This window comes from Taudactylus pleione, unplaced genomic scaffold (genome assembly GCF_031769625.1).
Source record: "Taudactylus pleione unplaced genomic scaffold, aTauple2 ptg000615l, whole genome shotgun sequence".
Classification (NCBI taxonomy): Eukaryota; Metazoa; Chordata; class Amphibia; order Anura; family Myobatrachidae; genus Taudactylus; species Taudactylus pleione.
In genome coordinates this window covers 2,938,428-2,954,678 of record NW_028285017.1, presented here as the reverse complement: position 1 = coordinate 2,954,678, position 16,251 = coordinate 2,938,428, and the positions used below count along the sequence as shown (strand labels likewise).

The 16,251-nt window shown below is 41.9% G+C and overlaps 1 long non-coding RNA gene across 1 annotated transcript in view; it reads right to left on the bottom strand.

The window, feature by feature from the left end:
* Positions 1-13,902, bottom strand: part of LOC148479688 (uncharacterized) — a 30,605-nt gene extending 16,703 nt beyond the window's left edge. Inside the window, exon 1 of the long non-coding RNA XR_015871983.1 lies at positions 12,388-13,902. This is a non-coding gene — a long non-coding RNA (uncharacterized LOC148479688). The remainder of the gene's footprint in view (positions 1-12,387) is intronic.
* Positions 13,903-16,251: the final 2,349 nt, after the last annotated feature.

Below are 16,251 nucleotides of genomic sequence, written 5' to 3'. Positions count from 1 at the left end.
CTGCAGGTGTGGTACTACAACTACCAGCATGAGTCACAGTTACTATCCCTTTAATTGTCTTTGCAAATCTTATTCTGCTTTACACACAACTTTAATGAGATCACTTGTTTCCTTAATGAGAAATACACTTGGGTTTTCTTCTATTAACCCTTTCTCTGACTGCCCACTGCTGCATCCCTTCACCAACACTTGCTTTTATTTGTAGCAACAGCTGAACAACTTTGTTGACATATTTTATTTTTCTCCCTCTCCAAAAAGGAAAGGACCTGCAATTGTTCCCTATCCGTTTCTAAACCCTTATCCCATCACAAACCCGCCACCAATTGGCTGTGGTTTTCAAGCACCACACAGATACCTATAATCTGTATGTGACTCTATATTTAACAAAAACTGAATAATTAAAAATAATAATCTTGTGGTCACCCCCAAACCTAATAACCAGACCTAGGATTTGAAGTGTATGCTGGTACTTAAAAAAATTGTTGAACAAAAAGCATGTACACCCCCCTATTTTCTATTGGCCACTACAAGGCTTAACCATCCAGGGCTGGGAAGACCCATCGTTTGGGGGTCATAGCCACTATTATTTATTAATTAACAGTTATTTTTATAGCACCAACATATTCAGGTGTGCTTTACAATGGGGAACAGTAATAAAATATGACTGGAAAATAACAGACAGTTAAGAAATTCCTTCTCACAAAATTATTATCTATAGAGAAATAGATTTTGATACATGAAGATAAATACTATATACTTGAAATGGTCAAGCCATATGCAAAGGTTCTTGGTGCTCTATATGAGCCAGTCACAAAGCAATGTTGTCCTAAGGTCTGTAGGTTGTGTAAGTGTAGAAAGATAACATACATAAAGATATGTGTAAACTGTGTACAGGGGAGATAATGGGGTAGAAAAGCTTATGGAGGTTGTATAGGTTATGTGGGTGATTCTGGAATTTGATAAACAGAAATGAGTTGTCAGGTAATGCATTAAGTTTTTGAGGCTTGATGAAAGTTTGTTTTGTGCCCAGAACAAAAATGGTGGTTGGGTGCAAAAATAGCTGCAAGGGAATGCCTCCACTTGGGAACCACAAATGGCAGCATCCTCTGACACCTGAGCTTGCTGGCATCTGTAGTGCACTAGAGAAAAATATAACAAAACAATGACTGTTTATTATTATTTTTTTAAATTAAGTAAATAAAAACACGCCTCATTGTAGAAAGCAAAGTTTTATTGCATTTTTACAGCTAAAGGAATACAGGATAACTTTTGTCTGTCAATCCTAGGGTTACTAAAAATAAAAACTAACAAAAAATGGACAGCAATCAGCCCTCCGAAATAATGATAATAAAATGGCAGTAACAATTTTCCTATTCTTAACATTGAGCTTTCTCCACTTTTGATTAAGGAAGCATAGGACTAAGCTGATCTTTGAACATTTTATAATATAATGCACTGAAATCATCATATCCAGAGCTTTCAACGGATGTCAGGATGCTATAGCTTCATTCAGCTCAACTGTTGAAAATAGGCAATCTAAACATTTCCTAATTTCTGCAGGAATTTTTGGATGATAATTTTCAGATAAGCATTTATCATCTATCATGTAAAAGATCTTCCTCTGATAATGGTCCATTTAAATTATATGTTAGTGTAAAGCATTTGGAAAATATTAGCAAAACCTGCACTTTGATGACCTAGGGGACCCTTGTCATCCTTGTACTTATGAATTTAGGGCCTGATTCAGAGTTGGGAATAGAGTAAAATATAGACAGCACTGTAACTGTACCTGGACAAACCATGCTGCAATGCAAGTGGTGTAAATACATACATTTGTTTTGCATGTGGGGTAAATAGTGGTTTCTTTTGCATGTAGCCCACAAATGCTGGACTGCTTTATTTTTACACTGCAATTTAGATTTCAGTTTGGAAGTTTGGACACGCCCCTCCCAAATCTAAATCTCTCTGCACATTATACATCTGCCCCACCTGCAGTGCAGCATGGTTTTACCAAGGTGCACAGCTACTTGCTCTTTCTAAAGCAGGCCATACATTAGGACAACAAGTTGGCTGGTTGAAATGATATTGTGTGTGGAAGCAAACAATAATCATTCATTTGCTCCCACTTGCCTAAAAAAGGCCAAAAATGGTCTGTCCAACTAGTTGGGAAAATCAAACTTGCTTGATTTTTCCCAACTAATCACTCTAGTGTAGGGGGAAAGTTTCAAATTTATCCCCCAACTGAATGATAAGTAGGCGGACACTAGCCAGCCTACTTTAAGTCACAGTCATTACTCACCTCTGAAATCAAGTACCACTGCTGCCTCTCTGCATCATCCTGGCCCAGTACTGATGGCTCCCAGCCTGCCAGTCTGGAGCGAGAGTGGCTGGCTGGGGAAAATGTGCCTGGGCTCTTATGCTGAGTGATGCCATTTAGCTACTACTGCAGAGGGGAGAGACAGCAGCAGCAGCTAAGATGGTACCTCCAACTACCCCATGGCACTGAAGTACTGCAGACACTACACCTTTACCCACAATTCTACCGGCACTAAAACCCCCACAGTACTACCAACACTACTCCCCACCCACAGTACTAGCAGCACTGCACACTCCACCCCCCACAGTAGTACTGGCACTACACTCCCCACCCAAAGTACTACTGGCACTGCACCCCCCATCCCCGCAGTACTAAGCGGTACTGCACTTCCTCAAGTACAAAAGCCACCAAAGCAGGATTAATGGCAGGTCACCCTGGGGCTCCTACACACTATCCCCTATACTTACAACACTACACTCACAAGCCTGCCTGAGCCTCTGAAAATCAGCCGGTGACAGCAGTCATGTTATATTGGAGGCTGCAGGAGATCACTTACTGACAAAAGCAAGGACTGCTTCTCTGCACCACCGGACTGTGGCCAGTGGCAGCTGCACAACATCTGTGCTGCAGCCAGAAGATACTACACAACCCTTTCCCACTATTCCAGTGTATTATCATTTACCCAAAATTCACAAATCCCTCAGTTCACCCCCGGGTCACCACATTATCTCTGGGATTAATTCACTCACCTCTAACCTATCATTTTATGTTGATTCTTACCTACAACCTCATGTCCCTGGTTTGAGGTCCCACCTCAGAGATAATATGCATTTCTTACAACTTATCCAAACCATCATTTGGAAGAATTCATATGCTTTTCTAAAATTGGATGTTCAATCATTATCTAACAATATTCCCCATAATTGGGGATTCATAGCATTGCAGCACGTCTCTCTAGGGATCTCACACAGGGGCAGGAAACCTTTTTACTGTCATGTATCTCTTTTATTCTTTTTCACAATTATTCTCTTTTTTCAGAGACTTTTTATCTGCAGGTCATGGGGACAGCCATGGGGACCAGATTTGCATTGAGTTATGCTAACCTATACATTGGAGAGTTTGAGAACCTACATGTGTAGGGTTGTGAGCTCAGTGCATCTCTGGTCTTATATGGGTATTAAATTGATGACCTATTTATTATTTGGGATGGGAACTACTCTTCTGCAAAACATTTTGTTTCTTCTCTCATCTCTAATTCTTTTAATCTTTCTTTCATTTTCACATATGATAGGAGGCGCATTTACTTCTTGGGTGTGACCCTGGAGGCCATTGGCACTACCATCCACACTTCAAATTATGTTAAACCTGTGACCACCCAGTCATACCTCCACTTCCAGAGTGCTCATTTTAAACCTTGGAAATTTAACATCCCAAAGAGACAACTTATGTGGTCATGCAAGATTGTTCCCTTGAAGATGTGTTCAAACAACAAGTGGAAGAGAGATGCAGAATACTTTTAGAGGTAGAGGTACCCTGAGGCTATTTTACAAAAAGCTCTCACAGAGTTTCTTAAGAAGAATAGATCTTATTTAATATAATATAAAGTCAAGCATCCTGGAGAATATTCCCCATAGAGAGATCTGGCATTCATCTGTAAATTTAAATTGTCCCATAAGGAAATAAGATACTTTATTACTAGGAACTACAAAATACTAGGCCATAATAAAATTTTGAGAGATATCTTACTGAATAAACCCTCTCTTATTTACAGGAAGAATAAGTCACTACAAAATGTACTTGCTCCTAGTCACTTAAAAACAAAAAAAACCAACTACAAACAACCCTACTAACTCCCAGGCTCACCAATGGTGACCCTGTAGAACACCGGGTTTCTTTAGATGTGGTAAGAATAGATGCACAATGTGTACACACATTCCTAGAAGAACAACTTTGATAGATATCAACACAAAAAATTAATCCTACAGTATTAAGAGTTTTATAAACTGTGATTTGGTCTATGTTATTTATCTATATGTGAATTTATTTATGTGAATGCAGTTATAAATAAGTGGGCCGCACCACCAGATCATTAAAAAGGAGATTTATGGAACACCGCCATAATATCATTAATACATTTTCTAATCACAGTGTCTCAAGACACTTTACCCAAGTACATAATGGTGATGTTAGTAATTTATCCATCTCTGGCCTGGGACATATCCCGATTACATCATGTGGAGGTGTCATCAAGAAGTTTACTGGACGTTTAAGTTGAATACTTTACATCCAAGTGGCCTCAACAAATCTGTGGAGCATAACTGTATCATTTGAATTTATTCCCCACATTAGGCTTTTGGTAGATAGGGTTCCCATCACCTTAACACTGAATATGAGTTAGAATGAATAAGAATGTTAACATAGTCTCTACACGTTGATTATCCCCAAATGCTCTTGAAATATCACGGCAATTAGTTGATAAGTGTGTTATATTTGTAAAGAATTAGAGCAGATACTAAGAGCGACTGTGACTCTCTGCCTAACAATCTATATATAGATAGTTTGTGCTCCTTATAGAATGAGAGTGCATATGACATAAGTTGTGAATATATATGGGGGATTTCTGTGCGGTCACCCTCATGTATATGAACAATATACTGTCATATATGGCCCTAACAGGGTCTTTGTATATTAAAACAATGATACTTGTGTTCTTTGGCTGAACCGACACAACAGTGAAACACATCTATAAAATCTATATGTACAAGGTTACTATTTACGTGATGCGATTGATATTATTTATACTAACATAAGAACTTTGTCTTTAATAGAGCGAGAATACCAACAGGCATTATTATTCAGCACTCAGTTTATAGTACATTGAGTGGGGAGTATACATATAACTATTATACCACACTACAGATCAGTGTATCTCTGTCACTATTATAATATTATATATATAGTGAAGAATTGGATACAGAGGTTACTGTGACAATCCTTTATAGTAAGATTTTAATAATCCGGTAACAGCAGGAGGTGTTTTAAATCACTATTTTTCATTACATCTTCACTGTCTTTACTTTACTTTACTTATTTTATATTTTAACCCACATCTGAACACACTATTATTGTTAAGGCCAGGGTTTCTCGGCATGGTAGTCACCGGGTATTGCCTGTGAGGTCATTATAGCGGGGGGTCTCTGGCAGCGGCGCAGGTGTTTGGCGAAGGGCATTGGCTGCACGTCACTAGGCCTGGTGAGGTCTGGCGGTGTTTCCATTCTGTTGTCATGGGCGCCGCCATCTTGCCTGTGGCCATGTGATTCCGGCTGTCCAATCCTGGTAGGTCATGTGCTCATTCCAGCCAGTCACAGCGTGGCACTGAGTATTTAGGAAGGTCCAGAGCCTTCCTTCCTTGCCAGTGCAACGTGTTTCTCAGCTGTGGCTGAGAGGGAGTACCTGTGCCTTATCTGCCTGCTTGTAAATGCTACTAGCCTGAACCTTCCCTGCTCCAACCTGCTGGATTTACCCTGCACCCTCCACATACCTTTCACCTGCTGTTCCCTGCGCCTGGCCTCCCTTCACTCCCAGCTGGACTTCATTACCTCAGCCTGCATTTGTTACAGCTCACCATACCTGCACTCGTTACAGCTCATCATTCCTGCATTCAGTTACAGCTCACCATACTTGTTTACTGGACTTATCCTGCCTGTCACTATCTGGACATTTCCCATTAACCCCCACTACAGTTATCAAGTGCACTTTAGTGCTATATCTGGACTTTTATTTGCCATTCCCATGTCCTCTAAGTCACTTATTAAAAACTCCACTTTTTCATTTAAGTCTGCTTCTGTGTCTGCTCCTATCACCACCCGGGTCCACAACAAATTCAGAACCTCACAATTATACTTTTAAAATATCCAATAAAAGTTATATTTTATTTATTTTTCTGAGGTTACGAGATCAGTCTATATCTAAACCTATTAGTGTACCAGAACAGGAAATTTTGTCTTTGCTTCCCTTTCTCCCTCTTCCCCCCCTTTTTTTGTTGATATGCAAGTAGTTTGTACAAATTAGGTCTGGGGGCACCTCCGAGTATTTAATTTATTGTTCCATTATAGGAGTTATATAGGTTAGACTATACATATTGTACGTATATTAAATGTGGACACTTCTCTCAGAATTTAGATTATTATAAATTTAATCGGTGCTGGACCACATGAGATCCTAAAGTATATTGAATGTATACTGGACTGCCTGGATTTGAAAGCCCATCTGTAGAGCCTCATCTTGGATTTTTCCTACTTCATCCGGACCAGCTGATATATGCAGATACACCACTGGATGACTCCTAATATTGCACACTGTGAACTTTGCAAGACTTTGCTAGCTGCTGCTTATATGGAGAAACCAGTTGGGGTAATACCAATTTCTATACTTGCTGGATAATAGACCGGGACTATCATTATAATCTTGTCTTAGAATCAGTGATTCCCACAAGCTCCAGAGTGCTATTTAACCAAGCAGTTCAATGGACAACCATATTTTCATTGCTTTCTCAATAAGTTTATGAATATTTTATATAATAATTCATAAAACTATCCTTGTATTAGATAACAGGATCTTTTGTAATATTGTGTTTTAATAAATGTGTATGTTTTAAGTTTAACCAAGCCGTATGATTTTTATACAATTCTTTACTGAGTTCTCTCAAATACCCTCTAGCGCTGTTTCTGTCTTTTATGTTATTTAAATTTGACCAAGGAGCTCAACACCCTACTTTTAACAGCTGCTAATTGACTAGCGCCACTCTTATTATTTTTCTCCTGGTTTGTGCTTGTGTACTGTAGTGGGGTTGGGTACAGGATCCTGGTGGTCGGGATGCCGACAGCGGCATCCCAATGCCTGAAGGTACAGTACTTCACTCTATTTGTATAATTGGGCTGCCTACAGGTGCCCGGATACTGGAGCCCTGGTCTGTGTAAGAGTTAACTGGCATGATGCCAGGGTACATGAGGAGCCATCACATGCAATGTTATAATCTGAGGTGAGAACAGCCCCATGTGCTGCATCTGTGACATCCCGACAAACCTGCCCTGCTCCATGTACCCTGCATAAGTGTGACACCCTGCAACCCACCCCTGTGTATCTCACAAATCACCCTCATGCCATGTAGAGCTGGCTACACACCACTGAGTGAACTGATCAGCAGTCAGGGTAAGAAATAAGGAGTGAGCTCATTACCCAATGTGTCCTTATCGTACTGCCTATCACCCCATGCCCTTGTGCAACACCTGACATGTGTATCCATATAGTACCAGCTCCTTCTCCCCTGTTTGGAACCCTGTGTGGCCATACATTGCTTCAGACCCCTAATTTATCAACCAGTGGTTTATGCAGTAGTTAAAAAAATATATGATTTGTGTGTGTATATACAGTAGATAGTAAATATATATCAATTTCAAGTATTTTTAATTGTATAAAACAAAATTTTCCCAAAATGTTTGATATTTTTTAATGATTAAATTATTTATTTAAATAATAGCTATTTAGCCCTTATTCTGTATTATTTAAAATAATACTGCATAGGGTTTAAATATTTATTATTCATATAATCTACTAATACACAAAGGGCCTGAATCAGCATAGATCACTATATCCAATTGCAGCTGCGATTACGCACGCAGGTGTGCTGCAAAAATATCCTAATGACTGCAATCACAAAGCCATTACAGAGATGCCCAAAGTCAGCATAGAGACACCAACTACTGCTTTCGCACATCCATAATACCTTGCAATCCTGCGTATACATTGGGAACATAAAGTAACATCAGCCCCTCATGAACAATTACAACTGGTCTGACCTTACTCAGAATTTGCTAACCTTGTCACACGCATTGAGCACTTAAGCTGTGTATGCCATCGCAGTGGCTAATTTATGCATGCTCATAATACGGCATTCAAATGGGAAGGCACGTCTGTTTCTCCGACCACTCCCCCATCACCACCCTTAAATGCTGACGTCCCGTCCCTCCATCTGTGATGGCTTTGTAATTGCGTGAGTGATAGCAGTGCGATCACAATGCTAACTCGCACAAGCGCACTGCGGTACATATGGATGGATGATATGCAAAAATTCGCCATCTGCGTACACTATCACAATAGCGATTCATGCTGAATCAGGCCCAAAATCAACAATTTTGGGGAAAAATATTAGCCAGTTAAGTGGTTAACAGCGCCCTCAGTTTAAAAGTAATAAATAATTGCACAAACTGACATTAACATTTTTAACAAACAAATATTTATTAAAAATGTATTTAAACATGCAGAAGTGGGCAGACACTGGGCCTGATTCAGAGCCTGAATCAGGGCGGCCACTTTGTTTTGAATAACCCGGCCTCCTGGCTGCTCGCTAAGCTGTGGGTGACCACCCACAGCTTTAGCGAGCAGCCAGGTGATGGTCGCGACCATCTCAACCATCGGGCCTGCGAAGAGACCCTTGTGGTAGGGTCTCGTCTGCCGCAAGCCCCAGTGAGCTTTCGGAAGCTCACTACTGACATCACTCGTGATGTCAGGAGGGCTGCCCACAAATGGCAGGCATTCTTTCGTTTGTCCGTTTGTCTAGCCATCCCGCCTACAAAAAGGGGCGAGCTGTCGATCAACATCAACAGCCGCCCCATTTATTGCAAGCCTCAGAGCGAGAGAATTTCTCTCCCGCTCCGGTGCTTGCGCACGGTGCACGTGCGCAATGCCCCACCATCGACCTGCTTGCGAGCACATAGCACTTGCAAGCGGGTCTGAATCAGGCCCACTGTCTGCCTACTTCTGTGACATCACAAGTTGGAGAGAAGTTTACTGGTTGGAAGGTCTGATGAATTGCTAAGCTTATTCCCCCACCTAAAGAATTTTAAGAAACATTTTCTAAACGCAAGTTTGGTCTTGTCACCACTGTAAGTAACTTATTAAGAGATGATCCAGTTTGTGCCGATTCTTCTTATACCACCATAGAAAGGGATTGTTTAAGTTTGTATTCCAGAGATTAAATTTTTGCAAGAAGAGCCTTTTTTATGTTCCTTCTATTTTTATTAGGTGGAATCCCATCTGATTGCATTTCTCTCTCACTACACATTTGTGTGCTTTCCAAATCAAATTATTGACCATTCCCAGAACATTATTTAAAAGCTATGTATTTCTCTAAAGTGAACTGATGCTGGAACTTGCAATCTATATCTTGTATCAAGAGTTCATTCTAACACCACAACCACTGTCGAGGTGTAGAATGTTAATGCCACATCACTGGGGTTTTAAAGATTTGGATCAGGATCCTTGGGATTAGCTTTGTATGTGAGAGAGTAATGGAAGCTTGAGGCCTTGATAAAGCTCATACTCATCAGACCACTACTAGTAGGATATATATGAGAACAAACAGATATAATACAGTCTTCAGGAATATACTAGACAGAGTACCAAAATCACATTAAGTATATTCTCTTGTTGATACTGTACTCAGAAATGTAGTAAGCAGAGACATGCATTAGGTGACCACAGCAAAGTACCTGCAGGACCGGTGTCTTCCAGCATGAGATGAATATACTGGAGTGCTGCACAGTACTGACAGATTTGTGCACCAATATGTATGTTCTCGGTGGAACGAGAATACAATTCTTGGATACAAAGAGTTAATCAGGCCACACAAGTAATATATATTAAAAAAGACATTTATTACAAAGTAAAAGGAAGAATACTTAACTTGCTTTTTACATCTACTTAAAACTTCAGTGGCTCTCTTCCCAGGAGCCTCTTCCTCCAACACCTTGGAGCTGGGATCTCATACATCAAGCATAGACAAAAGGCTACCTGTATACTGACAGGTTACCTCTTATATAGGAAGAAAACCCCATGCTTTAAGCAGTTTAACAAGTTTAAAGGTCATGTTAGGAAATATAGGTAAAATAAAGAGGAAAGTATAGACAGTAGGGAGCACTGTTTAGCTCAATTAAGAAAGTTGTAGACATATCATAGAATATGTGAATGTAGATCAAGTATTCACAGCTGATACATCCAGAGAGATATATTGATAAGGGAAGCTTCCTACCAGGATCCAGTGAATATGGTGCATGTAGAATCTTAAATGGATATTTTCACTTCCCGGGCAGTGACATTTGGATTTTACTATTTGAACTATGTTTTATTAAAATAGTTTTTTTAACACTATTTGGAGTTCTTCTTCGTTATCTGACAGAAAATTGTACAGTGGGTGCCCAGTTTAATTATATATAAGACAGAGGATTTTTTACATGAGTTTGAACAACCCCGCATTTGCACAATGCTACATTTGCACAGCAATGCTAAAACCATTGACTACACATTCTAAGCAGATTTATGGCTATTAACCCTTTGTATTCCACTTCTGACACCACTAATGTTCTCAGTGGAACAAGAATACGATTCTTGGATACAAAGAGTTAATCAGCCACACAAGTAATATATGTTAAAAAAGACATTTATTACAAAGTAAAAGGAAGAATACTTAACTTGCTTTTTACATCTACTGTCTTTCCATGAGCCTCTACAACACCTTGGAGTTGGGATATCATACATTAAGCATAGACAAAAGGCTAACTGTATACTGACAGGTTATCTCTTATATAGGGAGAAAACCCCATGCTTTAAGCAGGTTAACAAGTTCAAAGGTCATGTTAGGAAATATAGGTAAAAGGAAGAGGAAAGAATAGACAGTAGGGGGCACTGTTGCCTCAATTAAGAAAGTTGGACATGTAGACATATGAATATGTTTATGATGGTAAGACGCTGTTGACAGAGGCTTAGTAATGTCTGGCCACAATGAGACACTATTTGCTCTTGGGATTAAACAGTGAACTTTGGGCATTGCTAATCTATTCCTGAAACAGCAACTTATATATACACATAAATGAAACTGCTGAACACAGATGTATTAAGCTAAAACACCACCTAATGTCTGACACATATAAAGACAATGAATAAAAATGTCTGTAAATAGCCATTTTGCTCTCTCATTACAGTCCACCCCTGGCTTTATGATGTGGAATACATGTATATAATGTTCTATCTACAACTAAGATAATACATATTATCAGGTAAATAAACATGTACAAACACAGGCCCTCATTCAGAGCCGTACGCTCTGAGCAGAGCGCACGCTCTTAATGAGGGCCGCCCTCCATAATTATGGAGCGTCCTCCTGGACGCTCGTATAGCTGTGGGTCACCACCCACAGCCTATACGAGCGTGCAGTTTGATGGCCGCGATGGTCTTGACCATCGCGATCATCGCCACTGTGAGCCGGAGCCTGCAGTTGAGGTTTTCAACCGCAAGGCCCGGAGTGATTTTGGCTCTATCAGAGCCAAAATCACTCCCACTGACATCACTAGTGATGTCAGTGGGCCGGCTTCTGACGGTAGGCGTTCCCTTGGGAATGCCCCCGTCAGGGAGGCACGCCCCCGGCACGCCCACCAAAGGGGGCGTGCTGTCAATCAACATCGACAGCACGCCCCCTTTGATCAGACACAACAAGCGAAGGAAAGTCCTTCGCTCATCGCATCTGGCACATGCGCACGACGGAGCACCCGCCGTCGTGCGCATGCGCAGTGTACAACATTGACCCACTTGCGAGCGGACAGCCGCTTGCGAGTGGGTCTGAATCAGGCCCACAATCCTCTAATGCTGGGTACACACTGACAGATATATTGGCTGATGAATTGATCAGCCAATGTATCTGCTGCACGTTGGGCAGTGTGTACCCGCCATATGTTGGTGAACGTCAGCATTCACCAACATATCGCATTGGCTGTGCTGCACAGACGATGGACAGATATGTCTGCAGACATATCTGTCCATCGGAAGGTGTGTACAGGCAGTCGGCAGACCACCCGTACACACATGGCGGCAGCCATGAGGAGGGGGGTGGGATACTTCCCCCACCCGCCGTGACACGTCCCCTGGTCGCCGGGACCTGCAAGCAGGCACAGATGATGGTTGTTAAGTGTGTATGAACAACCATCATCTGCAGATATATCTGTATAGTGTGTACTCACCTTAACACTTGGACATATTGAGTCCTTGATGGTATCTGTCATTGTCCTGTGTGAGGTCACACCAGATATCCCCACCCTTGCACTGTGAGTGAATCCATACAATTTAACAGTCTTTCACTGTTATCACTGCCACTGTAAGATAGTCTTTGATAAATAGTAGTACAAGACAGCTTGTGTTTGACAATCCGGGAATAACCATGAGGGACGCCATCTTTCTTGATAATATATCTTGAAAAAGAAAGGAAAACAGGGTGAGTCTCAATATCTAATACCAGGGCCACCTCTAGGGGTGTTCGACAAGTGCGGTCACACAGGGGTGCCACCCATAGAGGACGCACCCCTCCCCAACATCCTGATTTCAGCGGGACACCACTGTCCTGCTGTTCCACTTGTGGACTGAAGTGGCCCGCGGGTGGTCAAATTAGGAGGTTGGAGACCCCCCGCACAGCTGCATCAGTGCTGGACCCCCAGAGTGTGAATGGATGCATCATGCACATGTGTGCAGCATCCAATCACTGATAGGTGAGGGCTGGGGGAAGCCCAGCCAGTGACGGAGGGCTGGGCTTTACCCCCTGCCTGACGTTATTTGGAGGCGTGCCATGTGGGCACGTCTCCAAATCATGTCACTTAGGGTGCGTGGCCTATGGTAATGTCTGTGCATAGTAACGGGCCGGCACAGGGTGCTCAGGCCCCTGGAGCCGGCCCTATATAATACAATATAATACATCAGTTATATAGATATAATTTTCAACTTAACTATTTCAGTGTATTTGTCTAACAGCAAAATCTACACCTTAACCCTTACTAAATCTAACTAAACAAACAGAATTAAACATTTTCTTTAATCAGCTGCTTTAAAACAACTGACTGATAAGGTCTTATCAGGGAATACACTGGGGTCTGATCTTTCTTACCATTCACAATCAGACTATCTACAATACAAAACACAGTGTTTATATCCCAAATTTTCCTCTCTTGCTCTCTGTTATCAAACAACATTTTAATTTCCCCACTCAGTTTGTATGTTGTGGGTGCAAAGCTGTTGTGAATTGCCATATGTGATGGCTCACTGGTTATCAGTATCAGTGTGTTTCCCACCACTAATGTCTTATCAATGTCTGATAACTCATAAACATAATTTGTAAAGCATGCATTTTCATTATTGTGAAACTTCACAGTAGCTCTCTTGTAATCATTATCATCATGGGGGTAATTCTCTGTCTCAGGGGTATGGTCTTTGACTGCAATCCTGCCCATTTTCCACTCCCTGGCTCTGTGTAAATCTCATTCATTCACTGGGCATCATAATCGCTCCCCCATCATTACTTAGCCCATCCTTTTCTAATGGGCACTCAGACACTTCCTGGTTCTTGTTCAGTTCACCACAAACAGGGGCACTATGTGGTAATTCAGGTGTACTATCCTTCACCTCAGGAGTGCCACAAACCAATGCCATTTTGACAGAACCTTATTTTCTGCTACTTCATCCACACATTGATTTCCATTCAAATCAGAATAAAACTCTTGTTCTAAAATTGTGTGACTATCAAAAAATTCGGCAATGACACAAGAATCTACAGATTAATTCAAAGTTTCTATATGAGAACTTTTTTCACAATGGAAGCTGTGCTTTTACAGTGTTCTCTCTCACTCTCACTAGCAGCTGCTGCTAAATAAATCCCCTCACTGCCCCTCCCTTGGGAATTCAGGGGACACAGGGCCTGATTCAGAGCCGGACGCTCTTTCAGAGCGCTCGCTCTGAATCAGGGCCCTACTTCTCTTTTTTAGAGCGGCCTCCTGGCCGCTCGCATAGCTGTGGGTGACCACCCACAGCTATAGCAAGCGGCCAAAAAAAAGGTTGCGATGGTCAAGACCATCGCGACCATCGGGCTTGCGACGAGACCCTTGCGGTAGGGTCTTTTTGCCGCAAGCCCTGGAGTGCTTTTGGCTCTATCAGAGCCAAAAGCACTCCCACTGACATCACTAGTGATGTCAGTGGGGCCGGCCCCAGATGGTAGGCCTTCCCCTGGGAATGCCTCTGTCTGGGCAGCCACGCCCCCGGCATGCCCACCAAAGGGGGCGAGGTGTCACTCACCATCGACAGCACACCCCCTTTGTAGCAAGACCCATCGCTATGCGGGTCTCGCGCATGCGCACGATGGGGCCGGCTCCCTCGTGCTCATGCGCACTGGCCCAACATCGACACGCTTGTGAGTGCTCAGCGCTCGCGAGCGGGTCTGAACCAGGCCCACAGATTCAGGTTTTCTCTCTCTATCTGTGAGATAGGCTTTCTTATCAATGCATTGTTCTGCATAGGTTTTATGCTCCCTTCTCTCTTCCCAACATATATGGGCGTAGGTAAAATGTCACTATTTTTACTCTCAGGTAGTGAAAAAACAACATTATGATTTCTTTGGAAATCAGCCAGCTGAACTTCCAATTTATCTTTAAGCATATTTGCATATTTCTTAAAATTCTTCTTAAAATGCATTATTCTTGTTTGTTTCAACAACACAAACACAAAGGCCCTCATTCAGACCCGGACGCAAGTGGCCGTTCGTACGTTCGGCGTACGTAAAAAAATATGTAAATTCAAGCACTCGCTCGTATTTTCGAACGCAGCCAAACATCCTCCCCAAACTCAACCGACCCCTCCTCTAACTAACGAGCGTGCCAAATAGCGAGCGTACATCCCCGAAATGGCTTGAAGGGAATGCACGCACAAGTACAAACCGGAAGTGGAACTGTCAGATTTCGATTAACTGCTCGTTTATTCTGCCTACCTCCCTCAATCGTATCATGCCAATCACTATATCAATTAGCTTAATTGTTTTTTTTTTTTTTTTTTAACACAATGCAATAAACTTTAATCTTGTCCTTGTTTGTGTTTACCCGCAGAATACGTACGGCTTAAACATTCGCTTTTATTTGTCAAAAGACATGTTAGCCCCAATTAAACAATTGTTTTATTTGTTTTTATCCCCGCATATTTCCCGGGGTTCATTTCTTTATTTAAATTTGCATACGCATGTCACTGCATCAAGCCTATCATAACTCTCAAGAGATTTCTGGCCCTGTCGAACACATGACTCATACACTAACCAATAGAATTGGTCCTGTTAATTACCCAAATACATTAGCCAATCAAAATTATTTTCAGGTCTTTATTAAAAATGATTTTTAACAAATACACCATTGCCATCATGAGAGCCTCGGCATTCACCAGGCGCGAGCTGCTGGTGCTAACCGAGGTGATGGATAGGCGGATCACCAGGCAGCCTCCACCCATCTCAAATCACGAGAAGCGTTCCGCATATGCGGAGGTACGTGGCCGCCTGCATTCCTTCGGCTCACGCCGCCAGATCGGCCAGCTGGAGCGCAGGTGGTTGGACCTGCGACGGTGGACGCCCCGCTTGCTGGCATGCTTTCGCATGCAGATCGCTGAAAGTAAGTTTTTGGGACTGTGGTTTTCATGTTTATCTTTGTGGCCCTAACTGCGTGTGCATGTTTTCATGTATGTCCTATTTATTCATTGTACTCATATCTGCATGTCCATGTTTTCATGTATGTCCTATTTATTCATTGTACTCATATCTGCATGGCCATGTTTTCATGTATGTCCTATTTATTCATTGTACTCATATCTGCATGGCCATGTTTTCATGTATGTCCTATTTATTCATTGTACTCATATCTGCATGGCCATGTTTTCCGATTTGTGTTGTCATAAATTAGTGTTTTTCTCGGATTTGGTTGAAACTAACCACAATTTGTTTCACATCTTTTAGGGGCACAGCGAAGACTACGGCGTCATCGCCATCCAAGACGGCGCTCTCACCCACTCTCCCCAACCCCAAGCCAACC